The sequence below is a fragment of the Peromyscus maniculatus genome, chromosome 10 (genome assembly GCF_049852395.1).
Source record: "Peromyscus maniculatus bairdii isolate BWxNUB_F1_BW_parent chromosome 10, HU_Pman_BW_mat_3.1, whole genome shotgun sequence".
NCBI classification, from domain to species: domain Eukaryota; kingdom Metazoa; phylum Chordata; class Mammalia; order Rodentia; family Cricetidae; genus Peromyscus; species Peromyscus maniculatus.
In genome coordinates this window covers 15,148,744-15,170,244 of record NC_134861.1, presented here as the reverse complement: position 1 = coordinate 15,170,244, position 21,501 = coordinate 15,148,744, and the positions used below count along the sequence as shown (strand labels likewise).

At 45.6% G+C, this 21,501-nt stretch overlaps 1 long non-coding RNA gene across 3 annotated transcripts; it reads left to right on the top strand.

Moving 5' to 3' along the window:
• Positions 1 to 3,186: 3,186 nt before the first annotated feature.
• LOC121832697 (uncharacterized) lies at positions 3,187 to 21,099 on the top strand. Of its 3 annotated transcripts, XR_013042796.1 has the most exons (7): positions 3,188 to 6,881; positions 11,589 to 11,868; positions 13,189 to 13,289; positions 13,941 to 14,502; positions 15,949 to 16,042; positions 18,695 to 18,844; positions 19,756 to 21,099. It is a non-coding gene; the product is annotated as an uncharacterized LOC121832697 (long non-coding RNA). The 3 variants fall into 3 exon arrangements; XR_013042794.1 differs by having other exon boundaries at positions 3,187 to 6,881; positions 18,695 to 21,099; XR_013042795.1 differs by lacking the exon at positions 3,188 to 6,881 and having other exon boundaries at positions 10,431 to 11,868; positions 18,695 to 21,099.
• Positions 21,100 to 21,501: the final 402 nt, after the last annotated feature.

The following is a 21,501-nucleotide window of genomic DNA, read 5'->3' as shown; positions in this document are numbered from 1 at the left end:
TGCAGGGGCCCTAAGGACCCATCCTAGGGGAGAGGAGTGAGAAAGGCTGTGGAAGAAGAGGGAAGAACAGGTGAAAATGTTCGTTCTCTCAGGCCTGCAACTCCCAACCCTTCAGGTCTTTGTGAACTGCCTGGAGCCCTTTTCAGTGAAGCTGTGATCCCCAGTCCAACCTGAGGGCTCCAGAGATGGCCCTCAGGGAGCACAGGGACCCCCTGCTCTAGTTCATTGTGCTCATGTGGATCAGGAGGATGCCATATGTGCCTGTGTTCGGCCCCTCAACGTACATAAAGATTCGGGTTTTAAGGTGTGGGATATAGAATAATCAGCCTCCTGCTTCATGGTGTGGGCTCTGCTAAGTGTTGCCCCAGTTACTCTTGATTCATCTTCTTAGTAAACCCAAATATCAAAGCATCAGCTTCCAGATGAGCGAACGGGAGGCTAAGAAGACTAGATGCGCCCATCATGTGGCTTGCATTCTTGCAGCACCCTTCTGTGGCTCATGTTGCCTGGAGTTAAGGCAGAATCCTCTCCTTAGCCTACCAGGCTCAAAGGCCCTATCTCTCCTCCCCGCTTCACATCTAAACAGCCCTTCCACTGTTTCCTTCGTCCACATCCAACCACCCGTTTCCTGAGAGTACCCTGAGAGCGTGTGTATTTTTGATAGTCTTGGAGTATTTCCCCTGCCTGCTGTGCCCAGAATCCTCCACTACCCAGACCTTTCAAGGGGCGTCTCCCGCTTTGTCCTTGGTGTCTCCCCCACTCTATCCAGCACGCTCACACCTCCTTGCTCCCACCTTGTCTCATCTCCGCCTCTATTAGCTGGGCTTCCCACACCAAGCTCCTCATCTCTCACCTTCCTGGCTGCAAAGATGAGCCTGGGGGTGAGTAGCAGGAAAGGCTGAGTTCCTTCAGGGAAACCTCACGAGGGTCATCAGCCTGGCAGGAAGCCTGTAAAGACATCTATCCACTCCCTTCTCGCCGTATTGCGTAACACAGAGGCAGGGAGAAAAGGTGAGCAACCTCAAACAGGAAGTAAATGGCTCAGCTCCAGTCATTGCCCAGCCAATTACGAAAAGCATTCCCCAAATATCCCAATGTAGTTCATAAAATCCATGGCATCTAGTACCAGATTCTGGCCCACACAGTGCCGTAAAGGTTCAGTAAATGCCCCAGTCTCCTAGGAAAGCACATATTAGTGGGGATGACCAGAGCTAAGGCTCACATCCTGCCTGAGATTTGTCTGTTTTGCTCCCTGCCTCTGTGTGGAACCTGTAAGATGTCCTTTCAGGCACCCCTGCAGGGCTAGTAGCCTGAAAAAACACTGGCAACTCTTCCCTGATGGAACTAGCTGCTAAAACCTGCTGATAGTTCTCAAGAAGGAAGTTTGTTTGTGACTGAATTTAGAAGGCAGGCCCTTTACAGCTTGCCTGACCCATTCAGCTTTCAAAGCTGCCTCTTCAGTGATGGATCCCAGGAGCCCCGCTATGAGCATCACTGCTACACAAATAGTGTCCCTTTCTATGCCTCTGGAAAGCCCTTCAGCTGCGCTCCTGATCTGGAAGACCGCTGGCTTGTGTGTCCTGCCAGCTCGCCTCACTTGACCATGACCCCACTTTGTTGTGTGTGTGTCTGGGCCTTGTGCCTGCACCTCCTGAGTGGCTCACTTCAGCAGTTTCCAAGTCAGAAAGACAAGGAAACATTTGCTAATCACTAAATTCTTCTGTGAGTTTCTCCTTCCAGGGCTGTGGGTATTTGTCCCACTGCTGCTTCTGCATGGCTCCCCTTACTGCCTCCACATTGCACCAACGTCCTGAAGGTCCAGCTTCTACCACCCCACCCCCACCCCCGTGCCTTCCTTATACCTCCAGACCTATATGCAGCTCAGCATTCTGGCCACTGGGCTCAATGGAAGCTCCATAGTGCCTGCTGATCAGGCCACCTCCAATGGGTAGCAACTATGCTGTATGTTGTTCGTGTTAACTTCTGGGACACATACCTATTGGTTTGGAATCTAAAATATTTAGACAAGAGTATGACATTATTCCTCCATCACAGAAGCCCCAACAAATAGCAGAGTCACTTCACAAATTAGTAGGATTGATGGCTCCATTGTCCTTTTTCATCCCATGTACATGGGTCAGAAGGGGGAAGAAAACAAGTGTTTTCTGTCCTAGCCTATGCCTGGCTGCAACCACATCCCCCCATTCTGAGTAGAAGAGCAACTAATCTCAATGCACAGGAGCACACCCTAGCAGACTGGCCTGAGTGCAGTTCCAGAATCCACCATGATGTCACCTTCCTCTTCAATAGGAGACTGAGTGGCCAAGACATTGGTCCAGAGGACATCTCTCCTCTGGACAAAGCATCCTCCTGGCTCCTGAAAGGGCTGGGACATTTTCCAGGACCAGAAGCCATCAGCAGTACAAGTTGAGCCGGGCGGTGGGGGCGCACGCCTTTAATCCCAACAGTTGGGAGGCAGAAGCAGGAGGATCTCTGTGAGTTCGAGGCCAGCCTGATCTACGGAGCAAGTTCCAGGGCAGGCTCCAAAGCTACACAGAGAAACCCTATCTTGAAAAACAAACAACAAAAAAAAGTGTAAGTTGAGACCCACAGGGCTAGCTGAGAGTACTCTTTCAGGGATACCCATGCTGGACACAAATATGTTTATTCCTGGACACACAGGAGGCAGGTACCAACTGATCCCGTCATTTCCTCTAATACTCCATCAGAGTCATACATTTTTCCTGATAAATTCTTTTTTGTTATAGCAGAGAACTGCACTGTCAGTGAAAGGAGGATTGGTCCATCTACCAGGAAGAAGAAGAGGGCCAGAAGGCCAAGGAAGGGTGATTCCAGAGACCCAGGGAGGCTGAAGGCTAGCATGACAGATGTTCCTGGGGCAGGGAGGGAAGAACAGCAGGTGGAGAAAACAGGTAGCCCAAATCACCACTGTGCTGTGCCTCTGTCCAGCTCTGCCTTGTCTCAAGGCTCTGTTCTCAGAACCTACCCCCCAACACGGGGGTACAGACGCATTTGGCACACCCACGCCCTCCTTCCTCCTCCCCGCTTTCTCCCTTTTTCTTCCCTCTCCTCTTCTCCATCATACCCCACCCCTCATTCCTTCCTTTCATCCGTCATCCTTCCCTCCCTTCTCTCCTTCCTCGGTGCCTTCCGTTCCTTGCCCTTCTCTCTTTCTTCCCATCTAATACTACAAGAGCTTCTCTCAGCCGGAATCCCCGATGGGTGCTGGAGACAATTACAAATTAGTGTCTCTGCCTTCCAGTAAGCCTGCTGGCAAGTAGCCACGTGGAAATGCCAATCAAGAGTGTAACAAGTATCCTGGGGGAGAAAAGATGTGGGGTAAAGATTGGAGGTTCTTCCTGGTGGGTGGCCGGGGTGGAAGCCCCTCAACTGAGCATCAGGGGAGAAGCTTCTTGGCAGGTGAATGGAGCAGGCCATAGCCAGAGGGCTTGGGGAAGCCTAGGCTGCTATGGGAGACTCAGAGTAGAAGTTCTGCACCAGGGCTCTGTTCCACTGCAGAGACATTCATTCCTAGGGCTGAGGCTGCTGCCACCCACGCCTGTGTTCCACTAGAAATACAAATGTGTTCAAAGCGGAAAGATCAAGAAGCGATTAACTATGCTGGCACCTGTTCATGAGTGGTTTGGCTGTGTTCCCAACTGGGGTGTGCGCCGAGTGAGTGCAGGTGGCAGCAGCTTGCCTCGCACTGCCTGGCATACTCCTCTGGGAAAACCATGCCCTATTGGTTTCTGGACTCGCATCTCAGACCCTTGCTCTAGGTGCAGAGGCCGGAAGCTCATGAGGGAGAAAGAAATGGACCGTCAATCCAGGTGGGACCACACGTTGCTCTCCACCTCATCTCTGAGCCCCGCCTCACCAGGTCTCTGAGAGCAGCAGGGTGTGAGACCACTCTCATACCCCCGACTCTGTAACCAGAGTGGCGCTGGCCCTGCCAAACAGGCAAGGTAAAGGACTTGCTCAAGGCTGAGCTCTGGCAGATGTCCCTCCACTCGGCTGCAGCCTTTCAGATTTCCTGCTGCTCTTCAGGTTCTTTCTGAGCCCTCTAAAGCTTAAGCAGCTTTGATTTCTCTGCAAATACCTTGTGGGTTCATTCTACCCTGCTTTATCAGAATGCCTATTGATCCTCCAAAACCCAGCCACCTCCCAAGGAAAGCCTCTTATAACCACTTAGTCCCCTGTGGAATGTCGCGCTTCTTGTTACTATGGCCATTTCTCAATGGAGTCTATTGGCGTTTGTTACCCGGAACTCTGTGGGCCTCATTCATGTGAGAGTGTCAAGCCTGAGAACACAGGACTGATGCCATGGGCATTCGTTGAATGGTGCAGAGTCTGCCCCAACCAGACTGGCAGCAAACTCCGAGTACAAAACTCCTGAAGACCTGCTTGGCCAATGGCTAGTGGGCAGATGCCCAAGAAAGGGAGGCTGCAGTGTTCCTGCAAGGCAGCTCAGAGTCCTTGGAAAGACTCCAGACTGCAAGGATGGCAGTGGCCAGGGACAGGACAAAGAATGGGCTTGCTGGCAGGTTTCCAACTCAAGGGTACAGCTGGCCAAGCCCAGGTTGGGCAGAGAGCCACCAGCACTGGGGATGAGGAGTTGGCTGAGGTGGGGCTTAGAACAAGATGGCCACAAGCCACTCAGAATACGCTGTGTGAATGATGAAGCGGCTGGGAGTCGGTGAGTGAGTCATACGTGAATAAGGCTCAGCTTGGAGAGCATGCCCTGGAGTAAGTGATTCTGTTTCACAGAGCCCAAGCCCCCCTGCCATGGCACCGTGACATTTACCATCCCAGATCTTTCTGGGTGACATCGTGGGTACTGGATAAAGCAGTGCCATTTTCTGAGTCATGACAGCAGTGGCCTTTTAAGGCCCCTTCCTGTAAGATGGAGTTGGGGGGGCCTACCAAGGCCCTGTGACATCTTTGACCACACAGGAGTTAAGGGGTCAGCTGGCAGGGTCCACCACTCTCCTCTACCTTCATTTGCTTAGCTCCTTTCTCCTCCTTACAAAAAGAAGTAATTAGCTTAGCAGGCAGAGTAACTTGAAGCCCCTTAAGCATTGCCTTGATTCAGCCAATTGGAGTTCACAAGTGTTTCCTGAATTTTTCTCAAAAAGCCAAACCTAGGTCTCCTCAGATCCCTCCTCCTACCAATGGAGGCAGAGAAACATCTAACACTTGGGTTCACCCTGACATTGTCCTGAGCCCTAAATCTCACACTCCCCTCATCCCCATTGTATCCCAGGAAGAGCTCTAGTTCCAGGAGAGATGAGTGCTTTTCATTGACTGGACTCATGTAATCAAAGCTGCACCTGATCAATGTATCCATGAACCTGACACACAGCTGGGTCTGCAGAGGGTAGGCAGCCTCTATGTTGCCAGGATTCCTGAACCAGGAATCTCATGGAGCCTTGGTTCCTCACTAAGACGTCCTAGTACCCAAGCAGCATCAAGTCAGGACTGCTGGGCCCTGGAGTGATCTAGTCTTTGCATCTTTGGGTGCATCTGAGCAATAAGGACCTAACTTCTTATAGATCTTGCCTGCGAACTGGAAAAGACAGGTGCACCATAGACCCTACTGCAGACATTGCTGAGTATCTGAAATTAAAACCTAAAGGGTCCGCCGGGCGTTGGTGGCGCACGCCTTTAATCCCAGCACTCGGGAGGCAGAGCCAGGCGGATCTCTGTGAGTTCGAGGCCAGCCTGGGCTACCAAGTGAGTTCCAGGAAAGGCGCAAAGCTACACAGAGAAACCATGTCTCGAAAAACCAAAAAAAAAAAAAAAAAAAAAAAAAAAAAAAAAAAAAAAAAAAAAAAAAAAACCTCAAGGGTCCCGGAGGAGAGGTGTGAAGCATGGTTGGGGAGGAGGTCTTGTAGGTCCCTTCAGGCCTAGGGCTCCCTACGAGGGGCTTCTGGCTCTGCTTGCCTGGTACTTGAGACTCTCGGGAACCTGAGGCTAAGAAGCTGCTGCGAGCATCATGTGACTGCAAGGCCCGAGGTGAGGCGGAGCAGGGAGAGGCCTGAGCACCCAGCTCTCTTCACAAGCGCGTGCTTCATTCAGCTTTATTCCCAAGCAGAAACTCAGCCATAAGACAGAGCATCGTGGGAAATGCAAAGCTGCCCTGACCCGTCTGCCTGTTCTCTTACCGATGAGAGAACAGCACAGTTTGCCTCAGAGGGCACAGCCAGCAACCGTGCTGAGGGAGGGCCAAGCGTGCTGTGCTGGCTGTGAGTCAGGGTCTGGTCCCCTGTTGCTTCCAGGATCCTCAGGGACCAACAGGCAGCAAGCCCGGCTGTGGGTGTGAGCCCCGACGGGATGTGGTAGTGCTTCCTTGATGGGCTGTCTGCCAGACCCAGGAAAGACAGCCATCTCTCTTCCAGACCTCGCTGTCCCAGACTGTCCCCTGTCGTGGGCAGCATGGCAATATGCCTGAAAGGTTGATTTTCTTTTTTCCACTACTTCCAGCTTTTCTTTATTAAGCAAGTAGTGATTTTATCATATGAACAATAGGCAAGAATCTCTGCTATGTATAATTCGTTAAAACTTTTTGTCACTTAAAATTATTACTATTTTTTAGATTTTTTTTTTTTTTTAGTGGTCTGTTAGCTCCACTTGCTTGAACTCTGAAGCTCATGGGATCTTCTGCCTCAGTCTCTTCAGCAGCCAGGACTCCAAGCACTTGCCACTGCTCAGGGATTTTCTTTTTCTTAGGCACAGTGTCACCATAGCCCCACTGACCTGGAACTCATTATGCAGACCACGCTGGCTTCAGACTCACAGAGACCCACCTTCCTCTCTGCTTCCTAAAGATTGGTACTAAAAGAACGTGCCACCATTCCCAGGTTCATTTTATTTTTTTAGTCATAGATATTTATGGAATACAATTTGAGCATTCGTTCATAAATACAGTGTAAAATGATCAAATTAGGTTAATTAACATTCCTTTATGTTAGGAACTTTCAAATCCTGTCTTCTAGTTCCTTATAAAATGTATAATCAATTGTAGATTGCTGTCGCCCTGCTTGCCGTACAACACTGGAATTTAACCCTGTGGTGGACTCTATTTTGGTACTGCTTATCTTCTTCTCTTTGTCTCTATTCCTCATACCCTCCTAAGCCTCTAGTGGCCACTCTTCCCTCTACTTCTGGAAAACCAACATTTTCTTTTCTTTCCACACGTGAAAGAGATCATGCCACATCTGTCTTTCTGCGCCTGGCTGAACATGATATCCCTAGTGTAGCTAGTTCCATCCATGTTGCTGTTGCTGCAAATGAAAAGACTTCATTCTTTTTATGACAGAATACTATACTAACCTTGTGTGTGTGTGTGTGTGTGTGTGTGTGTGAGAGAGAGAGAGAGAGAGAGAGAGAGAGAGAGAGAGAGAGGTGGGGGGGAGGGAGGGAGGGAGGGATTTTTCTTCAGCCATTCATCTATGGATGGACACCTGTTGGTCCCATGTACTGGCCATTGTGAACAGTGATGCAATAAGACAGAAGTCCTGACTTTATCTTTGTTGACTTTACTCTCAGTAATAGGATATCTAGATCACACAGTGGATCTACCTGTGTTCTGTAATAGCTCCGACGGTGAACATTTCTCTAACAGAGCCCCACTGCGGGGTTTTCTCAGCCATCCTGTGTTATCTTCTGTGTCTTCAGTAACCGCTCTGCCACCCGGGCTTGGGTGATATGTCATTGTGGTTTTGATTTGCATTTCCCTGAAGGTGATGAATGCTTATGCAGCGCCTCCACTGTCAGAATTGCTTAGGTAGGCATCCTTGCTGCACCCTGGCTACAGGAGGCTGTCAGAGTACCTGCATGCATCTCTGCGCTTCCCTGGGGTGGAAGGTCAGATCTGGGGACAGTCATCCCTGAGTGCTCCTGACTTTATGGGTCAATAGTTGCAGTGAACTTTACAACTTCCTAGTTCTGAGTCTGGACTTCAGCATGCTCCTGGACCTTAGGGCTGCCTGTGACCGTTGCTCAGGGACCCCTGAGAGCAGCTCCAACTCTCAGCACTTGGCCCATTTCCCCGGGGCCTCCTTCATGAGAGAAAGAGCCTCTGGCTTACTGGTCACGAAGGGACCCATGTTAGCCGTAGTCTGGTAACCCCCTACCCCTTCCTGCCCTTGCACGGCCGTCACAGTCAGGACACCCTTTGCCATTTGGTCCGGCCTCCGGAACTCTACTTTGATTTTAGATTAGCCCACATGATGGGGTTGGGCTTAGCCCAAGGCAAGGTGGTTTAAATATAGCTCTGTTGTCAGATCCAGGTGAGAAGCCTGCCTGTCACACATTCCCCGGGCCATGTGGTTGATGATAGCACTGTAGGTAGGCACTGGGTTTCCTCATCTGTGTCACTGGGAGATCTGGAGACCAGAAGGCGATGAGTGAATACACATGGCATCTCGCAGCCTTGTCTGATGGGAGAGTGAAGACAGGAATGCTGGAGTGCTCATGGATGTGACTCATGCTGCTTGGGACCATGGTGAGAGTGTTCCTGTGGCAAGAAGACTTCAGCCCTGGGCCTTGGCCACAGGTTTTCTGGCAGTAGCTCTGTAGAGCGCCCCTTCTTAGTGAGCTGCTATCTCTTCCCAGGACAGTAAGGAGTTTACAGTGCCCACTACAGCCTCTCTAGAGCCTTGGTGTTCTGGAATTGAATTTTTCACACGGAATGACCCTTGATGCTGTGTCCATCGAGATTCAGAAGTACCTTCATTCAGGTGCATGACTTGAGGAGACTGATCCCAGAACTGTTCTCAGAGGCATGAATGTAACAAACCAGGCTAGTTGAGGGCCGTGGAGCGAAAGGCAAGGGAAGGGACAGTCACCACGGCCTGACAAGGGCTCTGTGCTCAGCAATTCTTAGAAGAGGAGACAAGCGCGTGTGACAGAGTCAGCTGCTGACCAACCACCTCAGCCTGGCTGGACAGGAAGTGCTTCTGTTTGTTAGTCTTAGGCCCTCCCAGTGCTTTCCTTTCAAATCCAACTAGAATTCATAAGACAGGAACCTGTCAGTGCTATACACAGTGATCATCCTCCCAGGTGCATGATGGTTATATTCCCAGGTCCATGATGGTTATAGTCCCATGTCCATGATGGTTATAATCCCATGTCCATGAGGGTCAGCCTATAGAGTCCATGAGGGTCAGCCTTTAGGTCCCATGAGGGTCAGCCTTTAGGTCCCATGATGGTCAGCCTTTAGGTCCCATGATGGTCAGCCTTTAGGTCCCATGATGGTCAGCCTTTAGGTTCCATGATGGTCAGCCTTTAGGTTTCATGATGGTCAGCCAATAGAGTCCATGATGGTCAGCCTCTAGGTTTCATGATGGTCAGCCTTTAGGTTCCATGACAGTCAATCTGTAGGTTCCATGATGGTCAACCTTTAGGTTCCATGGTGGTCAGCCTTTAGGTTCCATGGTGGTCAGCCTTTAGGGTCCATGATGGTCAGTCTGTAGGTTCCATGATGGTCAGCCTCCAGGTTCCATGATGGTCAGCCTCCAGGTCCCACTATGGTCAGCCTTTAGGTCCCATGGTGGTCAGTCTGTAGGTTCCATGGTGGTCAGCCTCCAGGTCTCACAATGGTCAGCCTCCATGCCCCATGATGGTCAGCCTTTAGGTTCCATAATGGTCAGCCTCTAGGTTCCATGATGATCAGCCTTTAGGTTCCATGATGGTCAGTCTGTAGATTCCATGATGGTCAGCCTCCATGCCCCATGATGGTCAGCCTTTAGGTCTCAAGATGGTCAATCTCCAGGTTCCATGATGGTCAGCCTCTAGGTTCCACGATGGTCAGCGTCCAGGTCCCATGATAGTTAGCCTCCTGGGTCCATGAGATTCATTCTCCAGGTAGACAGCAGAGGACAGAAATAAGATCTAGAAGGGCACATGTAATACTCTGCCTAGTGCCTAGTTAGAGCAAGGCAAAGTAAACAGTGCTTCAGCACCTCACTGTAAGAGTGGGGCTTTAAGGGGTACAAAGGGTGGTTTTGAATAAACAACAAGTAATATCTGAACTCAATGTGAAATTGTTCCTTTCAATGTAAAACTGGGTTTAATTGTTTTCACATTTCACCAGTTACAAATTTCCATTCTCTTTTCTTCTTAAACTATTTTGTAAACAAATGCTATAGTAATCATTCATTTACTTCCCTACCTAACTAATAATGCACATGACCAACCCCCTCCCAAAGAGCTCTAACTTTAACCCTCTTTATTCAGCACACCTGAATGGGACGGTTAAAAGGGAAAATCATATGGTTAGTGATGTTTCAACAAGTTAGTCTATTCTTGAGGCTGTCATGACCCATATTCCAAGAGAAAAATCTTTAAGAAATTAGACAATATTGATGAACTACATACATGTTGATTACAGAGGGAAGCAATTCAGCCACAAGACTAGACTATGCCAACAAGAACCAGAAATTTCCAAATAGTCATTGCATAGATGCATGACAAATCATCTCTGGAACTCTTAGATGATGTTAAGAATGAAGGGAGAGAGTATGTCTGGAGCAGAGTCAATCATTAGTAGGCAAAAGTAGGCCTCTGCCCCTTGTCTCACTTAAGTTCAGAAACCACTGAAGGCTGTCAAATGCAAGCAGTGGACACACACTGGACATGTGATGCCAAAGCTTCAGTTCTTCACAGGGAGCTGCGAAGGAGAGACAGGTGCAAGTGTGTGTCAGTAAGAGCAAGTGAGACAGACCGCAGATACACACACCAAACCCTAGCTAACAGTGTCAAGAAAGCTCCCCAGCAAGCTGACAGTTCAGTGGATGGAAGAATGAGCAGTTCCAAGTTCCACCAGGTCATTCTAGAGAGCTTTCTCTGAAAGGCCAGAGGAAACTAGAGCCAAGGTGAAGGTTCCCAAAACCAGGACAATTGAAGAGGATAACTGACGATTCAGTACTTTCAAGCCATAGACTTTTGACGTCATCTTGATTGCCAATAGAAGTCACTGAACATGTACAGAGGGAGTAACAGGATTAATTTTGAATTTTCATTCTACCTAGAACACTGGGTGAGTGTCACTGGGGCAAACATAAAAGCAGACCAAGGAAGTGGCCCCCAGCTGACCAAGCAGTGAGGGGAGGGAGATGGGAACTAGCAGGAGCTCTCCCATGAAGGTGAGCAGGCTGCCAGGTTAACCCAGCTGGGCTCAGGCAGCACAGCCCAGAAACTGTTAGAAGCGGACACAGATGTCAGCTCACGGGGAAATGCCATTCATGATCAAGAAGGCCTGCACCAGTGGCCATAGCTGAAGTAAATAAACGATTACACACAAAGCCACATGATTTCCCACTATCCACACGAAAGCAACACAATTACAGATTACATTGCATTGACTTTCATTACAGTTCGCTATGTTTTAAGAGCACTTTTCCTGCATTCACGATATTCCAAAGGCAACTAAAAATGAGAATTATGAAGTACAGGCACTCAGGAGCCCCACCCTACTCTCCAATCCCCATCACTAGCCTACCATTTAAGTGCTCCATTTTGTTCGAAAAGGACAAATAACTTCATTTTTGCCCATGTGTCTCCAGATGCCCGTATGCTATTAGATGTGCTCCTGGATTTCTGCTGTAGAATTACCTCTGCCAATGTGGCTGTTCCATCTTTAGTGTTGTTCAGGCCTTCTACTGGGTGGCTCAGGCCCACCCACACTGCAGAGGAGAATCTGCCTTACTCAGTGTCCACCAGTTCCTATGCTTATCTCAACCAAGAATATTCTCAAAGAAGCTCTCTATGGTTCTCAACCTGTGGGTCATGATCCATCATCTCAGATATTTTACATTATATTTCATAACAGCAGCAAAATTACAGGTATGAAATAGCAACAAGATAATTTTATGGCTGGGGGTCACCACAACATAAGGAGCTGTATTGAAGGGTCACAGCATTAGGAAAGTTGAGAACCACTACTCTAGAAGAATGTTCGAACACATTTGAGACATAAAATTAATCATTAAAGTTAAACTTTTAAAATATTAGAGATTTTAATAGGTATGTAGTAGTATTCATTTTTGTTTTAATTTGCATTTTCATAATTAATAATGCTGTGTATTTTAAGAGCTAATTTACCACTGACCATCTTTGAAGTACTATTCAAATGTTTGGCCCATTTTTAACAGAAATTTTAATCAGCTTGAGAGGTATTTATATTGATAAGAAATAATCATGTGAATAGTTAGTAAATATCTCATTAGACATGCTGTTTTGGTTATAGTTAGGTTCTTATTATCTTTCAATATATGGAGGGCAAGGCCTCCAAAATAGTCCTTCATCTTCAGAATTTCCTTGCAAAGCAAGATCACTTGTTCTTGTAGATCAATTTTGAAATCAAATTACTTAACTTCAACAAAACAATGGGAGTTTTGATTGAGCGAGCAATAAATTATAAAACAAATTTTGTAAAAGACACATGCTATACATGGATACATGTACATATGCATCCATATGGGCACCTGTATTTTCTAAGCCTTGGTCTTTGGGTTCTGTTTGTTTGTTTGTTTGTTTGTTTGTTTGTTTGTTTGGGTTGGGGGCATTTTTGAAACAGGGTTTTACTACATAGCCAGACTAACCTCAAACTTAATACCCTCCTCCCTCAGCCTCCTGAGCACCAGGGTTACAGTGTGGGCCCTCATGTCAGCCTGTTTCCTTGTATTACATCACCCTTTTCTTCCTAGAATAAGTACCGTTGACTCACAATGAAGTCATATTTAATGAAATGCTGGGTTCTACTCACCCGTGTAAATTACATTTTGTCTTGATAGTAATGAATGAAGTTGGTTTATAGTGATATTTTCATATTACATTTTGTAGGTTTTAGAATCCATGTTGGTCGTACTTCATATTTTACCTTTTTTAAGTGGTCGAATATTTAAGTAGCATTGCAGTTTTTTGATATCTAGTGATTTGGCAGACTTTTTCTAAGGAAGCATCTGGTCAGGTAGGGGTTATAACTGAGCAGTAGAGCATTTGACCTACCTACACAAAAGCTCTGGGTTCAATCCCACAAAGTCAAAACAAGCCAACAATCAAAAATAAGGAAAAAAGAAAGGAAAGGTAGGCAGGCAGGCAGGCAAGCATCTAATCATGGTACTTGAAAGACCCATTTTTATAAATTGCTCTCTTTCTGCTTAGATAATTGGTCCTGATTAGACAATTCTATCTCTACTGGGGTCAACCTTGAGGAAATACATTTTTTTTTCTGAAAATGTACCATTTTCATCAAATTGTTAAAGGTATTTGCATAATATTCTGCTAAGTTCATAGTTTTATTTCTTCTCTACTATCACTTTCTTTTAAAAATTGTTTATGTGTTTAGATGTGGGGAGTGTGTTCAGTGTGAGTGCATCTGTAGACAGGTCAGCCTTAGGTGCCGCTCCTCACCATCCACCTTGATTTTTCAAAGAGCATCTCTCTTTGGCCTGGAGTTTGCAGAGTAGCCTGGGTGGGCTGGCCAGCAAGCTCAGGACTCCTCCTAACTCTGGCAGGATTACAAGCAGACACCACCGTGACCACCACCTGTTTACACGAGGTTTCTAGAGATTGCATCTGGGTCCTCATGTTCCTTGAAGCCCTATTTCTTCTCTCCTGTTGCTCACTTCCTTGCTGACTCTTACTTATTTCTTGTGCTTGTGTATTCTGTCCTTCATCTATTTTCTTTGGCTGTGAATTCTCCCCGTCTTAAATCTGCTTTCAGTTCGTGACCTTTCCTTTGTTTTGTTTGTTTGTTTTGTTTTTTTTTTTCACTTTCCCTTGTTGATGTTTTTTCCTAGCATTTTGAATTTGCAACTCATTTATTTGTGTGTTTTCATTTTACTGAAATAAGTATTTGCTGCTGTGAATTTTAGATTCTGATATGTTGTGTTTCCATTATTGCTATTTTCTAGAAGTTCTAAGATTTAGCCTTAGATTTCCTGTTGTGCAAAGAGTTATCTAATCACTAACAGTTGCTTGATGAAATGGCCACTGGAAGAAAAAAAAAGGGGGTAAGCCTTAACAATCAAATTCTTACTGCTTTAATTTACATTTATATTGTTCAAGGACCTTTAAAATGTTACTAATTTTCACTTTGTTGTAGTATGGTCATAACTATTGTCAATGGAGTTTTGTTTTTTGTTTGTTTGGGCAACTTGAGGGTTTTATTTTTTGTATGTGTAAAAAATATAAGCAGCTTTAGTGAAAATCGGTCTTGGAAGAAGGTGTGTTCTCTGTCTAGTTCAGGAATCTTACATTACGTTGACAATGTTACCTACTAATTGGTGGCTCCCATATTTTATTGCCTTAACAAATGTTTTGTCTACTTGATCTATCTCAAACTGAGAACAGTTTCTGTGTTTCATCTATTTCTACTTCACAAAAGTCACTGCACTGCTCTGTTATCTAATGCACCATCTGGGTTTCTTTGACTAAGATCTGGAAACAAGGATTCAGATGCCAGTGGCTGAGATGGTAAGTGGAGAACACAATGCGTGAGGGAGAAAAGCTAAGTCAGAGCAGGGTGGGAAGCCAATAAAGGGTCGCATTAAGACCGTGGGACACATGGAGCTTTCCTCACTGGGAGACCAGCTGTTGGTTTAACGTGAATGCTCAGGGGTTTTCCTGTTCAAGGGAGGAAGCTGGGTGCTTGCATGCTCCATGCCAATTATCATGGTTGAGGACTACTCCCAGGGATATTAATTCTCCAGCAATTCCACACTATCACGTGGTGCCAAAGAAGACGCTGGCTGCCAAAAAAAAAAAAAAAATCCATGCAAAGAAATGAGATGCCAGAGTGGGTAGTACCAGTAAGACTGGGACGTACAAAGTAAGACTATTGGTTGATGTGAGTGGGTCCTGATGCATCAGTTTTAGCCACCAAAGGATAAGCCCTGCTGGCCTGTTGCTTTACGCAGCGTGTTGGCCATGACTTTCACTTGGATTAATGTTCATTGCAACTATGTCCTATAAGCAGTGTTGTGTTTTTGCTTTGCTTATCAATCTAATTTTTCCTATTATTAAGAGACATGAATCAATTTTTGGGTTTATTAATGATTGGTTTATTAATATTTGGTCATTCATATTATTCATGTCATATTTCAATATGTGCTAAAAAATTTTTTTTGAGACAGGGCCTCACTATGTAGCCGTGGCTAGCCTCAAACTCACTATGTAGATGAGGTTGGCCTTAAACTCATAAAGATCCTCCTGTTTCTGTCTCTAAATGCTGGGATTAAAGGCAAGTAGCCACCACACCTGATATTTACCATTTCTTTAAGGCATAGACACTAAAAATCCTTTTTCCTGGCATTTTGAAACAGTACATTATCATGGATTGTAGTCACCTTACTGTGCAGAACCCCGGACCTTCCTAGACCTTGTAATTATTCCTTGGTGCCATTATCAACCTTCCCTCACCCCCCTTTTCCTACAATTCCCAAACTCTAGCAACCTCATTCTGCTGTTGGCCTGTTTCTGTATAACTAGTGTACAGTTGCACAAAACAATGGATTGCATTATAAAGTTTCAAACATGTATAGCATGCACTTCAGTCAAATTCACCCCAAACCTCTTGTCCTTTAACTGTGCTCCTGGTGAACCTCTTCCTCTTCCCAAATAGTTTCCCTTCTACTTTGATGTTAGAGAGAGAGAAGAGAGAGAGAGAGAGAGAGAGAGAGAGAGAGAGAGAGAGAGAGAGAGAGAGAGATTCTGCATGTATCTGCTGTCAGTTTTATGAGATCAGCATACTGCTTGTGTGAGTAGAATTGTGCAGTCATTTGTCTGTTCATGCCTGATTTATTACACTTAGCATAGTGACCTTAAGTCACATATTTCTACGTCTTTTTTAAATTTAAATGCAAACTTCTACTTCTAATCAAGATGTTGTTATAAGGAAGAGATTTTTTTCTCCTCCGACAGGAAACAACAGAACACCAACACATGCAGCAATGGCATCTGGACACTAAAGCACGAGCTGTAAATGATCCTGTTCAAAAGAAAACGAGCAGATGATGTAAGTATTGCAGCTGCTCAGCTTCTCGCTCTGGGAGAATGTCCAAGATGAGATGGGGGGAGAGGGAGCAAAGTAGAGTGTGGATGCTGATGCGGCTGTGAGTACCAAGAGAGGGGGGCCTCTGATGCTCACAGGAAAAGGTATACAGAGAGAGAGAGCCCCAGAGCTCTGCATAGGCTGCACTGGAATTCGGCTGAGAGGAATTCTCAGCTCACTAAGCCCATGAGTGAATTAGTCTATTTGCCCAGCACTAATCCACATATCATCTCTTAAAGTTCTCTTCTGGTCCAACCTCACAAGTGAGAGGTAAATTTTAGCATGAGTTTTAGCAGCTATTCTAACTACAGCAGTAATTGAGAATTTGAAGGGAAAAAGTATACTCCCATAATCTAGGAGTGAGAACCCCTAATTGCAGTGAGCCCTGGCAAGCTAGCTTGGGATAAAGAATCAGGGTTAACCCAGAGGCAGCTCTCAGGGGGACCATGAGACCTGGGGTTGTTCCTCTTCACCCTGGCTCTCTAGCTTTCTCTTCTCCCCAGCTCTCATCTAAATGATTCTGTCCCTGCCCCATTCTTTAAGAGGCTTCTGTGGTGATTTATTGATTCAATATAAATGATGAACTTAAATGCAACTCAAGAAAAATAGGATCCAATAGCTCATGGTACTGAGGCTCCCCGGGGCATCTGCAATTCTCCCAAGGCCAGAAGCATCAATCAGAACCGAATGGCATGGTAGAAAGTCATGATGGGCTGTGAATGGCGAGTCAACATGGACAGTGAGGTGTTTCACAGAATAGTTGTAGAGCAGACCCGGGAGCCCGGTTTCCCCATGTCTTACCTCTTAACCAGCCAGGCCTCAAAGTCCAGAGCCAAGATGAGCAGATAGGACAACTGTGGAAATTAGGAGCAGGAAATCCCTGTAAGCTCTACAGTAAAGTTCAAAGAGCCTTCAATCTCCATCCTGTGAACTAACCAAAAGAGCGTTTTCCCCACCAGACAGATGCAGAGAACACAATGGCCCACTCTTCTGTGCTTTAAATAAGTGACTGGGAAAAGCTATCTTGATTACAGAAGTCTGCTTATATAGTTAATAGTCAGACCTATGCACAGGCCAAGATGTTAGGCACCAGCAATGTTCTCAGGTAGATCTACAGACATCAGAATGGGAACTATATTAGGTGTGAGGTATGACTTTTCAATTGGGAAAAGCAGAGATATTAACAAGCCTGCTCATGAAGTACCATAAAGGTCTGTAGACTTGTCCCTGGCAACCACAGGCTATCCTCAAGGACTTACCTAGACTGGAGTGAGCAATCCAGAATGGCCAGTGTCCTGCCAATGAGCCTCCATTTCTGCTAGGAGATGCTACTGCCCTTGATGTTCAAATCTTGCCTTCAGTTTGAGTAACACCAAACTACCCTGTGCCTTTTATTGTCAATCAGTGTTCTCAGATAATTAAGATGCTGTTAATTCTTGGCAAAAAGTGTAATTAAGAAGCTTAATTATGTCTGTGTGGAGTGAGGGGACTCAGCAGGGCACAAGGCAGCAGCTCTCAGACTTTAATTGCATTAGGAGTCACCCAGGGGGAGCTTGTTAAAAATGCAAATTCCCTGGCTCATTGCCAGAGCATCCTGATTCAGCCAGTAGGGGTGGGACTCAAGAATGTACATTTTTATCCTATATGTAAGCACACAGGTGACTCTGACACTGATGTGTAAGGTGACACATGCAAGGGAACTCACTGGCAGCTCTTGGTTAGTGTGACCCAAGTCATCCACTGACAGGAGGTGGAGATTTTCTAAGCCACAGATCCAATGAGGTCTCGGCCTTCAAAATGCACTGTGCATTCTAATGTGCTTCTGGAGCCTGCTCTGAAAAGCCGTGCTTTCCTGGGCTCTTACCAGGGACCAGCACAAGTGCTAATTATGACTTAACCCTTTAGCATGTCTACATGTGATGAAAGTGTTATTATACAGAAGAGGACACTGAGCTTAAAGAGGGTAAATACGTTTCTCGTGATCACATGGATTTTTCATTTTTTTTAAAATGTAATATGACTTCGTTTATGGAAGTCTATACTATATGTACTGCATTTGTAGATAATATTACCTAAACTTACTTGACAAATACATATTCATTTCCATTATTTCGTTTTATTAGCATATAATAACTATACCAGTAATTGGTAACATTATGACATTTTCATACATTTTAATACATGCGTATAATAAACTTTGATCATGTTCCCTTCCTTATTACCCTCTCTTAACTCTTTTACCCTTCAGATAGTCATCTTTCTTGTCTCAAGTAGTTCTTCCCCTATTTTCATTTCTCTTTTTTATCTTTTATAAGATTTTCAATTATTAAGAAGATAAGTATCAGTTGGGGTCTGCCAAAGAAGAGTGAAAAGGATATGTTTGTATGGTGTGTGTGTGTGTGTGTGTGTGTGTGTGTGTGTGTGTAAGACACAGATATGAGATATTATAAGGAATTGGCCATGCCATCATGGAGGCTGAGAATTATAGACCCAGAAAAGCCAATGGTATAAAATTCATTTTGAGTTTGAGTCTGAAGTCAGGATTTCAGAAAGCTGATGCCTAGGTTAAAAATGGGCAGAAAAAAAAATTCTTTCTTCGTCTTTTATTCTCTTTAGACTCTTAACAGATTGGATGAGGCCCAGCTACATCAAGGAGGGTGGTCTCCTTTACTCAATCTCATCTTCAGTGTCATCTGGAAATTTCCTCACGGACACATCTGTAAATAATATTCAACCAGATATCTGGCGCCCTAGGACTACAACAAGGTGCCGTGTGAAATTAACTTTCACAGTTGCTAGACAGGGTTTTGTTACCCGGCATGTCCCTTCCTTGCTGCAGCAGCCTTATTGGAAGTCTCCTGCTTTGTGGTGTGTGGGTGTTGGGGCTGTTTGCAGAATGCAGGTTGCGAGCACCCCAGACACTCTCACAGATGTACAGGAGCTGTGTGGTGGGAACAGAACTCCCTCCCTGCCCACTCTCGCAGTACTTTAAACCTGACCTCAGATGATAATTTTATTGCCCACCATCTCGGGCACTGCAAAAAGGATGCACTTCTGTCTGCCTTATGTTGCTTAGCTTTTTCATAAGCCCTGGTCTCTGGCAGGGTCCCAGTCCAGGAGACAGCTTTAAGGAAGAAGTAGAGTAGAGCGAATGCACGCAGAACTTCAGGTCATCTCTACTACGTGATAATGAGCCCCTAGACCGTTCAGAGAAATTGGTTGTGATAACAGGAGACGAAAAAAGCAGCAGACACCCAGAGAGACACGGTGTTTCTCTTGTGAATATCTCACAGATTTGATCACAAATTCAAGCATTTGATGCTCACAAGAATCAAAAGAAGCAGGAGAGGAAGAATCTAGGGAGCGCCAGCTACCAGGCTGTGGGTCCCGTCCCCGTACCAAAAGAAGAAACACAAAAACAAAAATCAGTGGTCAGATTGTGTCACTAAAGATGACGAAGCTGAGGCAGCAGGAAGAGAAGTGCCAGCGCTGGCACGTGGGAAGGGCAGACCCCATTTATACCTTCTGTACTCCACACTGTAGTCGCTTGGGGACAGCTGGATGCAGAAAATCACGAGAGTCACTAAGAGAGAGCCTTAGCCCATTATTAGATGCTTGGGAAGGAATAAGAGAATGTAATTTTTAAAAATGTAACAGTTTAGGGTTTTATTTCACAGAAAAATCTGACAGTAATGGGGATCACTCATTGGAGCGTTAAGTAATTGGAGCCAGGTAGAGAAAAGACAGGTCCCAGCCTGGCTTTGGACTCCAGTTGACACAAGAGGTATGTGACAATGGTCTCATGCTGGGTGTAGCAGCAGGCCACAAAATCGTGTGTCAGGAAGAGCCAAGGGACTCAGAGCTGGGACGCAGGGGAGAAAGCATATTCTGGCAGACCTAGGTCACATGTGGAGCAGGGCCACAAGGTTAATGCTGTCCAGACCTGGCCACTCTCGGGAATCGGGAGTCTCAGGGTTGGATCAGTGACACCTGAAGTTACCAAGTACTACAGGACAAGTGACAGAGAGCAGCTTCTCAAGGAAATCCTGGGTGGCTGACTGTGGGTTCACAGGATGAGTGTTGTGGACGAGTTTGTTGAAAACAAGAGACAAAAGAGAGCATATTCAGAGATTAGTATTATCTCATATACTTACTATTGAAAAGTTTAAACCATTACCATGCTTCAACTGAACAATTTAGAAGTGCATTTCCACATCAGAATTGGCATCACTCCTGTTCACTAATTCATATTCCCAGAATTCTGTGCCAACGAAACAAAAATCACAAAGATGGATGAACTAGAAAAATAGGGGATTCATGAAATAAGTTGTGAGTTATCTATATAAAGCAAAGTCCCAGCTAGTTAAAATGATGTTGAATGTTTATGGAAAATATAGTAAATGGAAAGGAAAATTAGAAAATGTGTAAATTAGGTGACAATCCAATCCACTTAACTAAAATATTTTCCTTAATGAAGTTGTTTGAATCAGTTAACAGCTAAATCTGTTGCTAACCTCTGTAGTAGCCATAGGTCTACAGCAGAATGGCAATAGCCATGGACAGCATTCAGCCCCGAAGATGCCGCAATGCTGAGTTGCTCCTTCATGGCCATTTCAAGGTCAATATGATAGAAGCCCTGAGGTGGTGCTTCCTGGGTCCCCATGGATAGTACACAGGACTGGATCCTAGATGCTGACCCTGTCCTTCCATCCCCAGTTTTTATTGACTTTGCTTTCAATTAAGGTCCAATCATGAGATCATTGGTAGCCAGTGTGATGCCTCAGCTTTCCTTGCTACAGAAAACCCACGTGGACTGGAAAATTTCAGCATTGTTGACCACGGCCCTGAAACAGATTCTAGTCACCAAAAGGCCTGGTCAAAAAAAAAAAAAATGAAAAAGAAAAATAAAACAATCAGCTGTGTTGATGTGTCTCTCAACCCATACTGGGTGTTCTAGCTTGCCGTGATAAACACTGACCAAAAGTAACTTTGAGAGGAAAGAGTTCATCTCATTGTGCATTACCAGCTTACAATTCCTCATGGGAGGCGGGGGGGGGGGGGGGGGGGGGGGATGAGATTAGGGTAGGAACTCAAGGCAAAAACCTGCAGCAGAAATGGTGGAAGAATGCTGCTTATTGGCTTGCTTGCTTGCTTGCTTGCTTGCTTGCTTGCTTGCTTGCATGATTCGTTCATCAAGCTCTCTTCCATAGCCCAGGACCATCCGCCTAGGAATGTTCCACCCATGTGGTCCCTCATACATCAGTTAGGAATCAAGAAAATGCCCCACAGGCATGTCCACACAGCAATCTGATGGAGGTAATTCTCTATTTGAGGTTCCCTCTTCCTGAGCTTGTCTAAGTTGTGCCAAGCTGAAAATACAAACCAACTAGGACATTGGGATCAAGCTCAGTACTGTATTAGAA